A 13,963-nucleotide genomic window follows, 5' to 3' on the forward strand; every position below is an offset into this window, starting at 1 on the left:
CTAAGAAATCAGGCTTCAGTTCAGAATTCTGGGTTTGCTCCACTGAACAAAAGACATTTGACCACATGCAGCAAGCTGTGTAACAGGCCAAGAAGAGCCAGAACTAGAAAACAAATCTTCTTACTACAGGCACACAGGAAGATAACGGGATGCCAGAACAACAGCAGGTCAACACCCAGGAATGAATGCTTAATAACTGAGGACACTTCAGAGTACCAGAGAAATCCATTCTGGGCACGGTTATCTTCAAAAGTCTTTTAAATTTCTTCACTAATGAGTATGTTTACAAAATCTGCAGGTGACACAAAGCTAGTGGGATTTGGTGAGCACTGCAGAAGAGAGGATTGGAACTGAAACGGATGTTGAGAAATTGCAGAGGCTCAGAGACCATTAAGATAAAATTAAAAAAAATCAAGTGTCCAGTGTTATTCTTGTAAAAACATACACACAAAACTGAGAGTATTTGCTTGGGAAAGACAATGGCAGCCTGAAAAGAACAAAGGGAGAAAGAGATAACACAGTGTACTTCTCTCCTGTAACATATGACATAAAAGCAAACTCTAGAAATTTAGAGACTACAAAAATAAAACAGAACAGTAATGCATTATCTCTGCAGGCCAGCTTACCTTCCTCACACACCAGATTTATTCTGGAATGTATTCAGAAAGCATCTTTTGACCAAGAAGATTGCTATTAACCTCTCTTTAGCCTTGAAAATATCTCACTTGAATATTGTCTTTTTAACATCAGACTCACAAAAACACCTTTAAAGTTTAGAGCAAATGAAGCTGCTTTGAAACAGCTAACAGGCTCTATCTTTTAAACCTGTGAATGCAGATAGATGAGCATGTCTCCAGGAAAAAAAAAAAAAAAAGGCTAAGGGGAAATGGGTATAAGTACAAGCACATTAATAAAAGTTGTGTGTTTGAATATAAGTTTTACTTTTAAATTAAATAGTAATTTACTTTTCCACAAGAGAAGGAAAAGCTTGAACCAGCTCCAATTGACTTTGCTGTCAATCATACCAGACTGAGATACACTCTACATTCAATGTATTGTATGTTCATGTAAAGTGGCACAACAACAGATGTTTAAAGAGTAACCTTCCCTCCAGGATTCACCTACTTCAGGGAAAGTATTGTTCCCCTTTAACAAGTAGGTCAGGAAAAGCTCACTGGCGGTCATCAGCCTCCTCGCTCAAGCAGGATCCCCTAGCACATGGTAGTCAGAATTTTGTCTACATTGCTTTTAAGTACTCTAGGGAAGGAGACTCCATAACTGCTCTGGGCAGCCTGCTCCAGCGCTAAATTAGTAGAGAATTTCTTCCTCATGTTCATGTGGATGTTTCTATGTTCCAGGTTCTGCCCATTACTCAGCATTACTAAGAACTTGGCTCCATCCTCGTGAGAGCCACCCATCAGGTATTTATACATATTGATGTGATCGTCTCTCAGTCTTCTCTTCTTCAGACTGAATAGGCCCTGTCCCAGCTGGGATGCTCCAGACCCCACCTAAGCTGCCCTCAGCTGAACATGTTCCAGGAGCTACATGCCTCTCCTCTTCAGGAGCCCAGAACTGGACACGTTGAATTTCAGACAGTTCCTCTCTGCCCACCTCTTCATCTGCTGAAGTCTTTTTAAAGGGTTGCACAGCTCTCTTGAGTACTGGCCACTCCTTCCAGCTTTGTGTAGTCAGCGAATTTGGTGAGGAGGCATCTACCCATGACTGACAAGTTAAACAATACTGGACCAGTACTGAGCCCTTGAGGACACCACTAGAGACAGGCCTCCAATGAGATTCTGTGCCACTGATTACAACCCTCGGGGATCTGCAGTTCAAGCTCAGGAAATTTGGGCTGGACAGTGAGGTTGCAGTGAGAACTGGCACCTCACTGTCCACTCATCCAGCCCATACTTCCTGAGCTTGCCTATGAGAATAACACCAGAGGACAGTGTTATTAACCCTTGCTCAAAGTCCAGGTAAACGTCTACTGCTCTTCCCTCTCATCCACACAGGTAATTGTCTCAGCATAGAGGGCAATCAGGTTAGTTAAGCACACTGACTATTCTTCATCATCTTTGTGTCCACCAGGTATGTGGAGGTGGCCTCCAGGATGAAACGTTTCATTACCTTTTCCAGGATTAAGATGAGACCGATTGGCCTGTAGATCCCAGAATCTACTTCTTGCCCCCTTTGAAGACTAGGGTGGTACTTGCTGTCCTCTAGTATTGTGACACCTCTCCTGACTGCCATGACCTTTCAAAGATCTGAGAGCAATCATGTCTACTAGTTCTTCCAGCATTCATAGGTATGAAGGAACCCATCAGAGCCCATGAACTTGTGGATGGCCAAGTTCACTTCTTTATGATTTCCCTGGACACATGGAAGAACATTATTAAGCAGAAGCCTGAGCATAAAGCTATCTTCTTGGAATGTTCTAGCTTAAGCCCTTTTTCACAGACCACCCAGGCTAAAGCAGCTGAAATACTAAAATGTAATCTTTTCTGCTATTTCTGTTGCAGTGAGTGCAATTGTCTCTGGCAGACAAGTGATAGCAAACACAGAAATAGCAGCCCTAACTCTTACAGCAGGGGTTTCAAGGTGGTAATGGCGAGGTTGCTGTAAACAATTGCAACTCCCTGGTGGTAATGACCTCCTTTTGGTAGAAGTGTCCCTTCAAGAGTACCACTGATGCATCAGGTTCTCAACAGACTTACTGTGTTGGTATAATTCTTCAAATAAACAATCTTTAGCTCCACAGCAACATATCTAGTTAGTCAAAGAAATACCTCTTTTTGTAGTGGTACCTCATCTAGTTTGAAAATTTTACATGCTATTTTACCGTTAATGCCCATATCCATTTAATTCAAGTTAAGGACCCTCATCTTTTCTTCCTTTTGCTATATTAGATAAATTAATGGGGGAAACCAAATTTATCCTATAGCATGTGACTATTCATCATGTTTACATATTCATTATACACAAAGCTTCAGCTACTTAAGGCTCATATAGGGAAGCCTTACTGACCCTTCCAATTAAGATTTTCATATCAGGTGAACATGCCTCACTTGACAAAAAAACTCTCACGTCTCCCACCCACTCCAGACAGATTACAATGAGATTCAATGGTACTTCATCAAAACACAAAAAGAAAAAGCATTCAGACTGACACCAGCAACAGGCATGTTCACGCTCTCAAAATGAAATCGGCTGCTGCAACCTTCCCAAAATAAACATAATCATTAACTAAATATAGCTGTATCTAATCCAGAGTCAAGAGAACCTTTCTTCTTTTCTCTAAAAGATTAACTTTTTATTTATTTTTCTTCTCTGTATACTTTCTAACAAAAAGAATGGCTTGACCTGGTTTAGAATGTTTTGAGCGTTGCTGAATCCAGCAAACAGTTGAGTTGTTTTGAAAGAAAGCTTCCCCTCCATTATTTAATGTTTGTTGTCTCTTTGGCAGAGAGAAAAGGCAAACAGTCCTCAGATTTACACTAGGGAATGGAGGAAGAAAAACAAACGACAAACGCAAATGACTGCCTAATGAGAGTTTCAGTATTAAGAAAAAAATTATAATGAAAAAGCATCTCTTTACCCCTTTCATTTCCATTAGCATAATGTTCCAAGAATGTTAACTACATTCTTTTATCACTTAGACACCAGTTTGCAGCTTAAGACAAAGCTAAAACCAAAGTTTTAAATTACAAGTCAATAAAAAGATTTACATAGTAAGTTATTTTGTATATTAAGATTTGAATGATTAAATTTCTTTGATTTTGTTCCCAAGTAAATATTTTTCAATGACAATGGTGAACTGAAAATACAGCCTTTTAAACTTTTTACTTTATTGATACTTTGCTTTATCCAGTTAGCACTGATTCTTACACACCTATCTTTCAGCATTTTGGCCATTTACATTAAAACAAAAATAAAATGAAGACGATTAAGCTGGAAAACTACAGGAACAGTAGTAATTCGCATTGTATTGCCAGCATTGCAAATTTGTGATTTGAATAAAACGAGCTCCACTCTAAACACCGTGTAAACAATATCTGTCACTTTTAAGACCATAAGATGCATTTGGCGCTCCCAGCACTGTTTCAGGTCTTTAACTACTCCACCTGACCATAGCACAGGAACTTCACTTAAACTCGGTCACCTGAGCATCTGTAGTAGTTACTGATTTTACTTAGGTTCCTATGAACATTCTTACTCCTCCATACGAAGTGAAATTTTACTTGCAGAATGGCAAATACTGCCCCATGTGACATGATCTTAAAAAAACCGTAACTACCTCTAACACCACGTACAGTAGTCTGGCGGTATTTTTTTTTTACCTCTACAACCCGTGTTCAAGAAAAAAACACAAACCCTCAGACAGGTAGGCCCATTATTTTAATGAAGTACTTAGTCGCCTGTTACATGAACAGGTACAGCTTGTACAAAAAACATGGGAGCTCTGCAGCCCCTGCTGCAAAGCACGTAAATCACCTGAAGCATAAAAAAAAAACCCCAAAAAAACCCAAAAACAGGAAAAAAAAACAACGAATCAAAGAAAACCCCAAAAACAAAACAAAACAAAAAAACCCAACAAAGAAAAACCAAAACCAAAACCCCCCAAAAATATGCAGCACTAGGACACAACTGGAAAGCGTCCTTCCAAACCAACTTTAAAAAACGTACTCAAACGGAAGCAAGCAACACAATGCACGGTTTCCCCTCCCAGTCGCGCAGAAACAAGAGCTGCACCGCGGTTCTCCCCCCGGGTTCGCTCTATCCGCCGGTGCCTCCGCAGCCGCCCGGCCCTGCCCCGCGAGGGGCCGGGACAGCCCCGGCGCCGTCGCCGGAGCCGCAGCCTGCCGGCGGGCCGGTTCCGCTGGAATGCTCTCGGCAGCCCGCTCACGACAGAACCTCTGCTACCGGACAGAGGGGATGGGCTCGAAGCTTTCCCCCCACACGTGTTGTTATGTTAACGGGGAAGAGACACCCGCCCTGGGCACGCGCACACACACACACACACACACACACAGAGACACACACACTCCCAACAGCCAGACACAGCTGATCCCACGCCCGTCAGCCTGGCTCCTCCCCGCCCCTCCAGCGGGGCAGAGGCACAGCGCACTTCCAGCACCTTCTTCACCTCTTCCCCAAACTACTCCCGGGAGTGCCGCCCGCGCCCTGCGGCCGCCCTCGTAGGCGAAGAGGTCCTGCCCCTCTCTCCGCGCCGCGGAGGCGAGCCGGGAGGGGCGCGGCGGCGCCACCCCAGTGAGGGCCGGCTGCCGCGGCCGCGCGGGAGCGCAGCGCTCGCCCTGCGCACGGCGCCGCGGAGCGCAGCGCACCCCGCCCCGCGCGCGCCTGCACACCTCCGCCCCCCCGGCCTCCCGCGTGTGCGACAGCTCCCCGAGCCAATAGAACCACCCCGTCTACGCAAGGGGGCGGGCACTCCCTGCCTGGCCGACCAATGGCAACACCGCTGTCTGAGCAGTGGCGAACGCGAAGGGGGGGCCGGAGGAGGGGCAGGAGTTTAGGAAGAGGAGGGAATGGCTGTCATCAATGAAGTCATGTTCGTGATCTAGTCCCTCGCTCCGGTTCTGGACTCGGGTGACTCACTGAGGGGGGAGAGGAGCGACAGTCAGCACGGCGCTCCGCCCGGGCGGAAGGTAAATACAACTTGCAACTCGGTCCAACCCCGTCAGCTCCCCGTGCCCGGCACGGTCCTTTATTGTCACCGGCTGTGCCGGCTCGCTCCGTGCCGACCTTCCCTCTCCCCATCGCTGCCCTTCCCTGGGCACGGCACCGCCGGTCCCAGGCGCCGCCGTGCCACCTGCTTCCTCTCCCCACCTTCCCCGGTGCCCGGCCCTCCCGAATATTTATATCCCCCAGTGGGTGGAGAGAAGAAAGTTTTGATCCGGTATTATTCTGGAATAATCAAGATGCGGATCTCCGGAGTGGGAGCGACAGAACCCCCACGGAGTCGCCGGTGGCTGACTCGTGAGTCAGCGGCACTCTCGGTCCTGCCGCCCAGCGAGCGCGTCACGGGCTGCGGGCGAAGCGGCCACAAATAGATCCTTGGGCAGCGACGGCCCGCACGGACGGGCCGGGGGAGGCTCCGCTGCAGCTGCCGGGGGTCGCGGGGTGAAGTTCAGGGTGCCCGGAGGCAGCAGAGCGCGGTGCGGTGGGGCTGTTTCTCCGCCGTGGCACACGCTGGCTCAGACCCAGCCGAGCAAGGGGAAGTGGGGAGGCATGGGGGGGGGGGGGGGGGGAGGAACATGGTGCAGGGGGGAGCGGTCTCGCCTGCGAGGAGAGTAGCGACATTCCCCGGCAGAGCCAGGGAGGCCATGATCCGGATCATCGCTGCGTGCCTGTCACAAACATCGCACACACCGGGGAGGGGGAAGAAGCGGGGGCTTGGACTTTAGCCCAACAGGGCTGCGGCTCCTGTTGCTTTTCGGTCTCTTGTTTTTAACTGTGCAGTCACTCCTGCTGGAAAGGTGTCGCGGTTTACTTCCCAAAATAGCTTGCATGTCGTCGTACCCCTCCCGTTTTCCCTGCAGAAATTCACCCCCCTCCTCCTCCCCACCTCCAAGCAGAGTAGCACAAAACATGCGCTTACAATTTTGGAATCGCCTGCCAAGCAAAAAAGCGTTTTATTTCCGGTGTGCGCGGAAATTTGTTTTTTTTTAACCCGGCCGGGCGGGAGCCAGGATGCAAACGCGCGCGGATGCTCAGGTAGCTGCGGGTCGCCTGCCCCTATGTCGGGAGAGGGGACAGCGGTGTTTGGCACCTGGAAAAGTTCTGTGCCCAGCCGGAGGCGGCGGTGGGCGGCAGAGCACTGCTGCAGCCAGCTGCCGGGCGGGGCCGGGAGGCAGCGGAGCCCGTCCCCGGGCCGCAGCGGGGCAGAGGCGGGCGGCGGCGGCGGCGGCGGGGGGAGGATAGGAGGGTGGGTGGCCTTTCCCGTCCCTCCGCCTGTACCAGCGGCGGCGGATCAGGAAGTCACCGCCGCCACACACAGGCGCACAGACATGTTTGGTCGGCGTGACATGGTGGCGGAGGGAAGGAGAGGCGGGGAGACGGGCCCGGCTCAGCCCTGAGGCATGACCCGGCTGCTCGCCCACCCGCCCGCCTGCCTGCGGCCGAGGTACGGGGCCGTGCGCGGGCAGCGCCGCCAGCAGCGCGCCCGCTGCTCCATGGAGGGGCGGGGGCAGGCAGCAGCGGGGCCGCATTTCAAGGCAGGGACGTTTTACAGCTTGTCGGCCGGGGAGAAAACTTTCCAGAAGGGCTGGAGGGGGGAAAACGGGGCCCTGCTGGTGGTGCGCGCCCGCCGCGGCGCCTTGGCGGGGGAGGCGGCGGGCGGGCGGCCGGCGCCGAGGCCTGCGCACCGCCCGTCCGGCAGGGCCCGAGCGCCCGGGGCGGAGCGGCGGGGCTGCCGCCGAGGCAGCGAGCGCCCGCCCTTGCCCCCCGCAGCTCCCGGGTCGCGGGTCCTCTGCCGCGGCTCTTCCTTGCGTTCACGGTGCAGAAATGGAGTTTCTTGGCTTGTCTCCTCCCCTCTTAAATTTATAATGGTGGAACTACAAACTGCGCACGGCTGGAAAAGTTGCAGCTCTTCTAAACTCGATCTGAAGTTACAGTTTAACGACTGGCTTGGATTGTTTTTTGTTTTGTTTTTTTCCCTGAGCGTGCGTTATGGTCGAGCAAAGGGAGTGTAAAAGTGTCAGCAGATTACATACATCGTACCGAATTTGGTTTTTTTGATATCTGATTAATAATGTTTGATATTCGGAGTTATCGAATGTTAGGTTAATGCTGTTCTTTTTAGGATATATTTTTATGAATATTTATGAGAATATGATTATGCAAGTAAATAACCAGCTGAAGAATTGAAGATTAAAAGTTGTTGGATTTTCGTTTTTTGTTTGGTCTGGTTTTCTTCCGCTGTATTCTGCATGCTTTCATTGTAGAATTGATCTGGGGTCTGTGACACGGCATTGTTCCGTTTGCATTCTCTCTTGTTTTGCTTTAACTTTCTGAAGTGTTAAGTGGTTTTAACCACAGACCCTAAGACCCAAACGATACACAATTCTGTACCAGAATTTAATTCCTTTGGTAGTGTACCAGTTGCTTGTTCGGGGTGGGGTAGTCTCCTCTGTGCAAGTTACTATTGTTGTGCAAATACGGGCACACTTTCTCTTTGGGAACCTAATTGCCCTATTACTGTCTCTGACTTTGTTTCTTTTGTTCTTTTGTGATTCTAAGGAAAAAAAGTAGTGTGTCAGAAGGATGGGTTTGCCTCAAGGCAGGTTTTTATGTCTTTCTCTCTATATACATATATATATATATATATATATATATATATCAGTGATAGAAAGAGAAAATACTGTATGGATAGTAGACTTTTAAAATTTAGTATGGATCATACAGAATATGTGGACTTGCCAGAGGTGAGAGTAAAAATATTAAAAACAGTATTTCTCTCATTAATTATTTCTCTGCTTTAAGATTGGTATTTCTGTGGTGTTGGATGGAACATGTGCCAAAAGAGTGTGTTCAAAGCTGTTTTAGATCTTTTCTTTTGTTCATTTCTGAAGTAATCTATGAACCAATCTTGTCAAGTTTGAAAAGTGCTTTCACCAACAACTGAGGCTTGAAAATTAACAGGAGAAAAAGTCCTTCAGCTTGCATACCTATATTACATATATTCGTGACAAAAGTGTGTTTGAAATTACTACCTCCTTATATATTGAAATTACTATCTCCCTCAGTTTATGTTGGACTTCTTAAGGTCAAAATGTGCACAATAACAACTGAAAAAATATCTACATTTTACCTGTGTTTTTTTGTCGTCCTGATGAGTAATATTGCTATGATCTACAAGTGATCCTTTTCAGGAGGAAACTCCTCATTCTATTTATGATTTAGAATATTTTTGTAAATTACTCATAAAAATGTCTATTACATTTCTGTGTGTTTCCTGCTTCTGTCAGAGTTCTCTGTAATAGGTGTTTCCTGGACCTCCATCACTTTTGAACTTTATCAGATTAGGTGGAGTTTTTTGTTTTTTTTTTATTCTTTACTGGAATAGTAAACACAAAATTATGGCATAAAGATCACTTGTCATAAAATTGGCATTAGAGAAAAGCGTATGACTTATTTCCAAGATAAAAGAGAGAAGGATGAATAAGAGAAGGAAGTAAAGCTTTCTTAAACACAGCTTTGATAGTTTGTAAATACAGTAGAATGAGAAGACTAACATGGAAAATTGTTTTCTTTGTTTCTGACACGTGTATAAAGTCTTTACTTCGTAGGCATTAATGTTTTCCTGTTTGTTTCCAGTTGGCAGAGAATATTTACTATTTGTCACTTCAGAGTTTGCACACCTAGGTGGATCATTTAGAGGCAGGACATTGGAGGAAATGTTAAAATGAAAGTTTGTTTTTTCAGAAAATACATGTTTTAAGTACAAGTAACTTGTATTTTAAACAATTTTCTTGCTTCTGCCTCGTCTTCTTTCCGGTTTAAGTAAAGCCAAAGCCTGTCGGTAACATGGTGCATTCCTTTCCTTCTGCCTGCATCTTATATGGCTTTTTATTTAGAAACAAATGAGAAGACAGTCTTCAATAATGTGGTTAATACCTTTTGTAAAGCTCACAGTATGAAAACTTAATCCATGACCATTCAGTAGTGTCCTGTATCAGTTTTCTGTGCCTGAAATTTACAGTGGAATCTACATATTTATCAAATATGGGATTGATCTTCGACATTGTGTGATGGCAATTAAACTTTTGGCTGTAGCTATCTGCTCTCCTTTTCCTGAAGGCTACTGTCTTCTGCAGCAAAGCTATCAGAAAAGATCATATGTCTATGCTCTAGTGTCTTCACAGTAAAATCTGGCAGTGTGGCTTAGCCTAACTTGTGTGTACTTGGATTTGTGATTTTGCCTTTTGACAGTCTTGAGTACTTTCAGCTCCCAGCTGTTCACGAGTCACTTTTTGCTGCTGATGTTAGTTTTTCCTGAGAGGGTAGGCTATAAGCTAGAGCAGCTGAGAGAAGTTGAACTTTATGTAAAGCAGAAATATCTACGCAGTAGGAGTAAGAATTTCTATAAGAATATTTCAAGGTGAGGAGGACTGACTATCATCCTGAAGTAAACTGTCTCTTACACTACGTGACTCCACAATGAAGTTTCTGGTGTAAGCATTCCACCTGTTTTGCGAGCTCTGTGGGGATGCCTGCAACAGTTTCTGGTACAGAGCTAGACATGCAGCTAAAGGAGTGCTGGCACAGGTTTTGTTCTTCAGGCCCAGGTGTCTGGATAAGTACATAAGGTTCAGCATTTCTGGTTCTGTGGTTTGTGTTTTAAGGTACAGATTCCCTTACAGAAGGTTTTCAAGTTACACTGACATGGCATACATCAGCATGCAAAGGCAGGATCTGAGTGTTTGGCTTCTCTCATGTGAACTAGTAACTCTGGTATATGTTAGTTGAAGATTTGAGTCTTCTCACTGATTTTTATTGTCTCATGTAAACATTTTTATTGTTTTAATATTCATTTAATGAAATGACAGTAGTTAAATAATGATACAAGGTAATGCAGAATGTCCTGTGAAGTTGTACAATACAAAACACTGATTTGCTTCTAAGTATGATAAGTTATTTGGTGATGATGAGGTATCATTACTAATCAGCTCTTCTACTTTGAGCGTATTAATTTGATTATAGTTAGCAGATTATGCAAGTAATACAAATCACTGATAGTAAAATTCTATGTTTTTTATGGTAGTATAATAAAGATAACTGCTATAGCCTATAGTGTATCACTGCTTTACAGTGTATCTTTTCAAAGCCAGCTGTGAATCATGACTGCCGTTGGAAATGTGTGGGGAGGAGTAGATTGTAACTATTTCTCTCGTGAAGACAAAGTTACTCAGCTTTGCAGTGTCTGTGTGGCTGTTGTGTGGGTCCATATTTCATATGCTCTAAGCAGTATGGTTTCATTAGTGTCCACTGCATATCCAAGGCAGGAGATGTGGCCAAAACATCCTGTCTGAGGCTCAGTTTAGGTTGAGAGGAAAGGCAGAAACTATATTGTATGGTTAAGGGAACTAGCTAAATACTCACTGCTCCATCTGTTCTTAGGCTTGGTGTGTGCCCTATCAAAGTGGTCTGTAATCCCTGGATCTTTTTGGATGTACAGCTGGTCTTGAATTCCAAAGTAATGCAAATGGTTTTTTACCTGCTGTGTTTTCATTTGGGATCTACTAATTCTTCCTCATGTGAAAAAAAAATCCCTGCCTTTGTTACCTGTGGGTTTATAGCAGGTTTATACCAAAACGTATGTGATAGAAACATTGAACTGATGAAGACCATATTGTACAGTGAATTAGTTACCTCTACAAAACTTTCTAAGTGTATATAAAATGATAGTGGAGAAACATTTATGCTTAGAGACTGTTATTTAGAATTGTTCACAGTGCAGATATTCACTGTCCTAAACTGTTTCATCTAGAAATAGTTGAGTAGAGATGCTAAGTCTCCCTTAATCTTCATCTCTTGGTTTTGTGGCTGTTTGTATTTGGATATGGCTAAAGTTACTTGGACATATGATAGATGCCTTTTTTATTTCCCTGCCTTAGCTCTGGCTGTGTCCAGCAGAGGTGGAGAAATTTTCTGAGACCACAGGAAGAGCCATGTGATTCACCACAGCAAATTCAATTGCCAGTGGTTCATCTGGGGCTGTCCACCAAAGAGAATTGGTCATATTCATGTAAATAGATCTAAGAGGTGGTAAGGGATTACCGTTCAGGAAGAAAAAACTGTTTGAAGTCACGTGAATAATACTACTCCAGTGAGTGTTTTGAGGAAATTGTAAGATTGGACACATGAAAAACAATTAAACAACATGTAAGGTGTTCAAGAATCAGGACCAAGAGCCTTATCAATTAGAACAATAAGATTTTTTTTTTCATTTCACTGTAGTCTTGTAATTTGTTGGAAACATTTACTATTTTTTTTTTTTTTGCCTCTCCTTCCTCCTTGCTTTTTAATTCTAACAGGCAACACTCATTAAAAGCAGTCCAAAGAAATAGGTCAGCACTGGCTTTTGGCAGGGAGCTGGCTTCATACTGCTTTTTTCATTGCAGGCACCAGAATTTAGCCAAAATAATACCAGTACTATCTGCATGGAACCTGGCTGCTGTTGGACCTCTTGGCTTTTTGTAGATTTTTGCCTTGACTTTAATGAGACTTTCATAAAGGCCTAAATGAATTACATATCTGGCTTTTACTGAATTTTAATAAGAGCGGCGTGTCTAATTTCTGTGGTTTTTTTAATACAGTCTCAGACTTAATAAATACAAACTAAGCTATTTTTGAAACATGTTGAACTATAAACTTTTTAGCAGGTGAATTCTGTGAACAGATGCTTAGTTGGGAGAGCCATACTGTGTTCTGGTTTAGGTCAGTGGCATTTTTTTAAGTTTTGTGGACTACCATTGCCAGAGAAAATTCCTTTGTCTCTTTATTTCTATGACTGTCTTCAGACAGGATTTATTGCTTGCATTTATCTAGTGTTTTCCAATACTTTATATTCCCCAATATAGATTTTATAATTTTTCTTTTCTTGTTTTCTGACATACAAAATATCTGAATACAAATCTGTTTAAGACAATTCCCAGTTATGTGAGATGTATCTTCGCTCAGAGAAAGGTGATGAAGGGACTTGGTCTGGTGTAAGTGATGCAGACATTCATCTCTGGTAGTTACTGTTTTTCAAACTTTGGACACTTGCTATCCTATCAAAAAAAAGATTTTTACATTTTTCAAGTTTGCATGCAGGATATGTTTAATGTAATTGTAAATGGCATTGTAACTAATGGACCTGAGACTGGAGCTAGTTTTTATGAGAATTGCGCATTGAATTTGAAATAGGATGAATAGGTGAATAGAGGGGAAGATTTTAATACCCATTTTAATCCATGGGTATAGGTAGATGTCTTTTATGAAATAAGATATTTTGGGATACTGTATACTGATAGCACTTTTATTATTGATTGTGTTATGGTTCTGTATATGTTCTTCTGGATGGTAGTGGTGGTGCTAGGTATCTGCTTTGTTAAATGGATTGAATTTCTCTTACAGTGCACATAGTGACTTAGCTGTGAGAGTGTCAGTCTTAGATTTTGCAATATCATGATTGACACATGTGAAAACTATTTGTTGTGTGGAAATGTGTGTTGTCCTTAATACAAAACATGGGCCTCTCAGAGAAAGCTATGGTCTTTGCTGTTATGAACATTTGATAAGTTGATTCCTTTTGTGATCATGTTGAGGGGTTGTGGAGGACTACTTAGTGACTTTGGACTTTTGAACTGAGAAGCTTCATAGGCATCTCTGTTTTACCTTGCAAGGAAACAGGATCCCAAGGTACCAAGTCATAGAATCACAGAATATCCTGATCTGAAAGTCACGCTACAGGATCATTGAGTCTAACTCCTGCCACTCCACAGGATACTGCAAGAACTACACCAGGTGCCAGAGGCCTCTGTCAGGCTTGGTGGCGTGACCACTTCCCTGAGGAGCCCATTCCACTGCCCAACAACCCTCTAGATGAAGAAACTTTTCCTGATATCCAGCCTAAAACTTTTCTGACAGAACTTCAGGTCATTCCCTTGGGTCCAGTCACTAGTCACCACAGAGAAGAGATACAGTGACAGTGTCTGTTCCTTCTCTTTACCTCGTTAGGAACATGTAGACTGCAATGAGGTCTTCCCTCAGTCTTGTCTTCTCCGGGCTGAACAAGCCAAATAACCTCAGCTGCTCCATGGTACTTCTGGTTTGGACCTTCCACCATCTTTGTGTCGTCCTTTGGACGCTCTCCAATACTTTTGTATCTCACTTTTACTGTGGCACCCAGAACTGCCCCCAGCACTCGAGGTGAGGCCACCCCAGTGCAAAGAAGAGC

At 44.4% G+C, this 13,963-nt stretch overlaps 1 protein-coding gene and 1 long non-coding RNA gene across 16 annotated transcripts in view; one reads left to right on the forward strand and one right to left on the reverse strand.

Moving 5' to 3' along the window:
• LOC115491073 (uncharacterized) overlaps nt 1-5,425 on the reverse strand; it is a 76,279-nt gene extending 70,854 nt beyond the window's left edge. For 4 of the 6 annotated variants that reach the window (XR_012053074.1, XR_012053072.1, XR_012053070.1 and 1 more), the window contains exon 1: nt 5,138-5,398. This is a non-coding gene — a long non-coding RNA (uncharacterized lncRNA). Of the gene's footprint in view, nt 1-5,137 lie in introns of all 6 variants that reach the window. The other 2 variants (XR_012053071.1, XR_012053073.1) reach the window with 2 other exon arrangements.
• Nucleotides 5,426-5,496: 71 nt separating this feature from the next.
• The window catches only part of SMARCA2 (SWI/SNF related BAF chromatin remodeling complex subunit ATPase 2), a 116,875-nt gene continuing 108,408 nt past the window's right edge, over nt 5,497-13,963 (forward strand). For 4 of the 10 annotated variants that reach the window (XM_072922456.1, XM_030258815.4, XM_072922460.1 and 1 more), the window contains exon 1: nt 5,497-5,666. The gene's annotated coding sequence lies outside the window, so the exon portion shown is untranslated. Of the gene's footprint in view, nt 5,667-5,876; nt 5,998-6,622; nt 6,736-6,898; nt 7,145-13,963 lie in introns of those variants that run through there. The other 6 variants (XM_072922459.1, XM_030258819.4, XM_072922458.1 and 3 more) reach the window with 6 other exon arrangements.

This window comes from Taeniopygia guttata, chromosome Z (genome assembly GCF_048771995.1).
Source record: "Taeniopygia guttata chromosome Z, bTaeGut7.mat, whole genome shotgun sequence".
NCBI lineage: Eukaryota > Metazoa > Chordata > Aves > Passeriformes > Estrildidae > Taeniopygia > Taeniopygia guttata.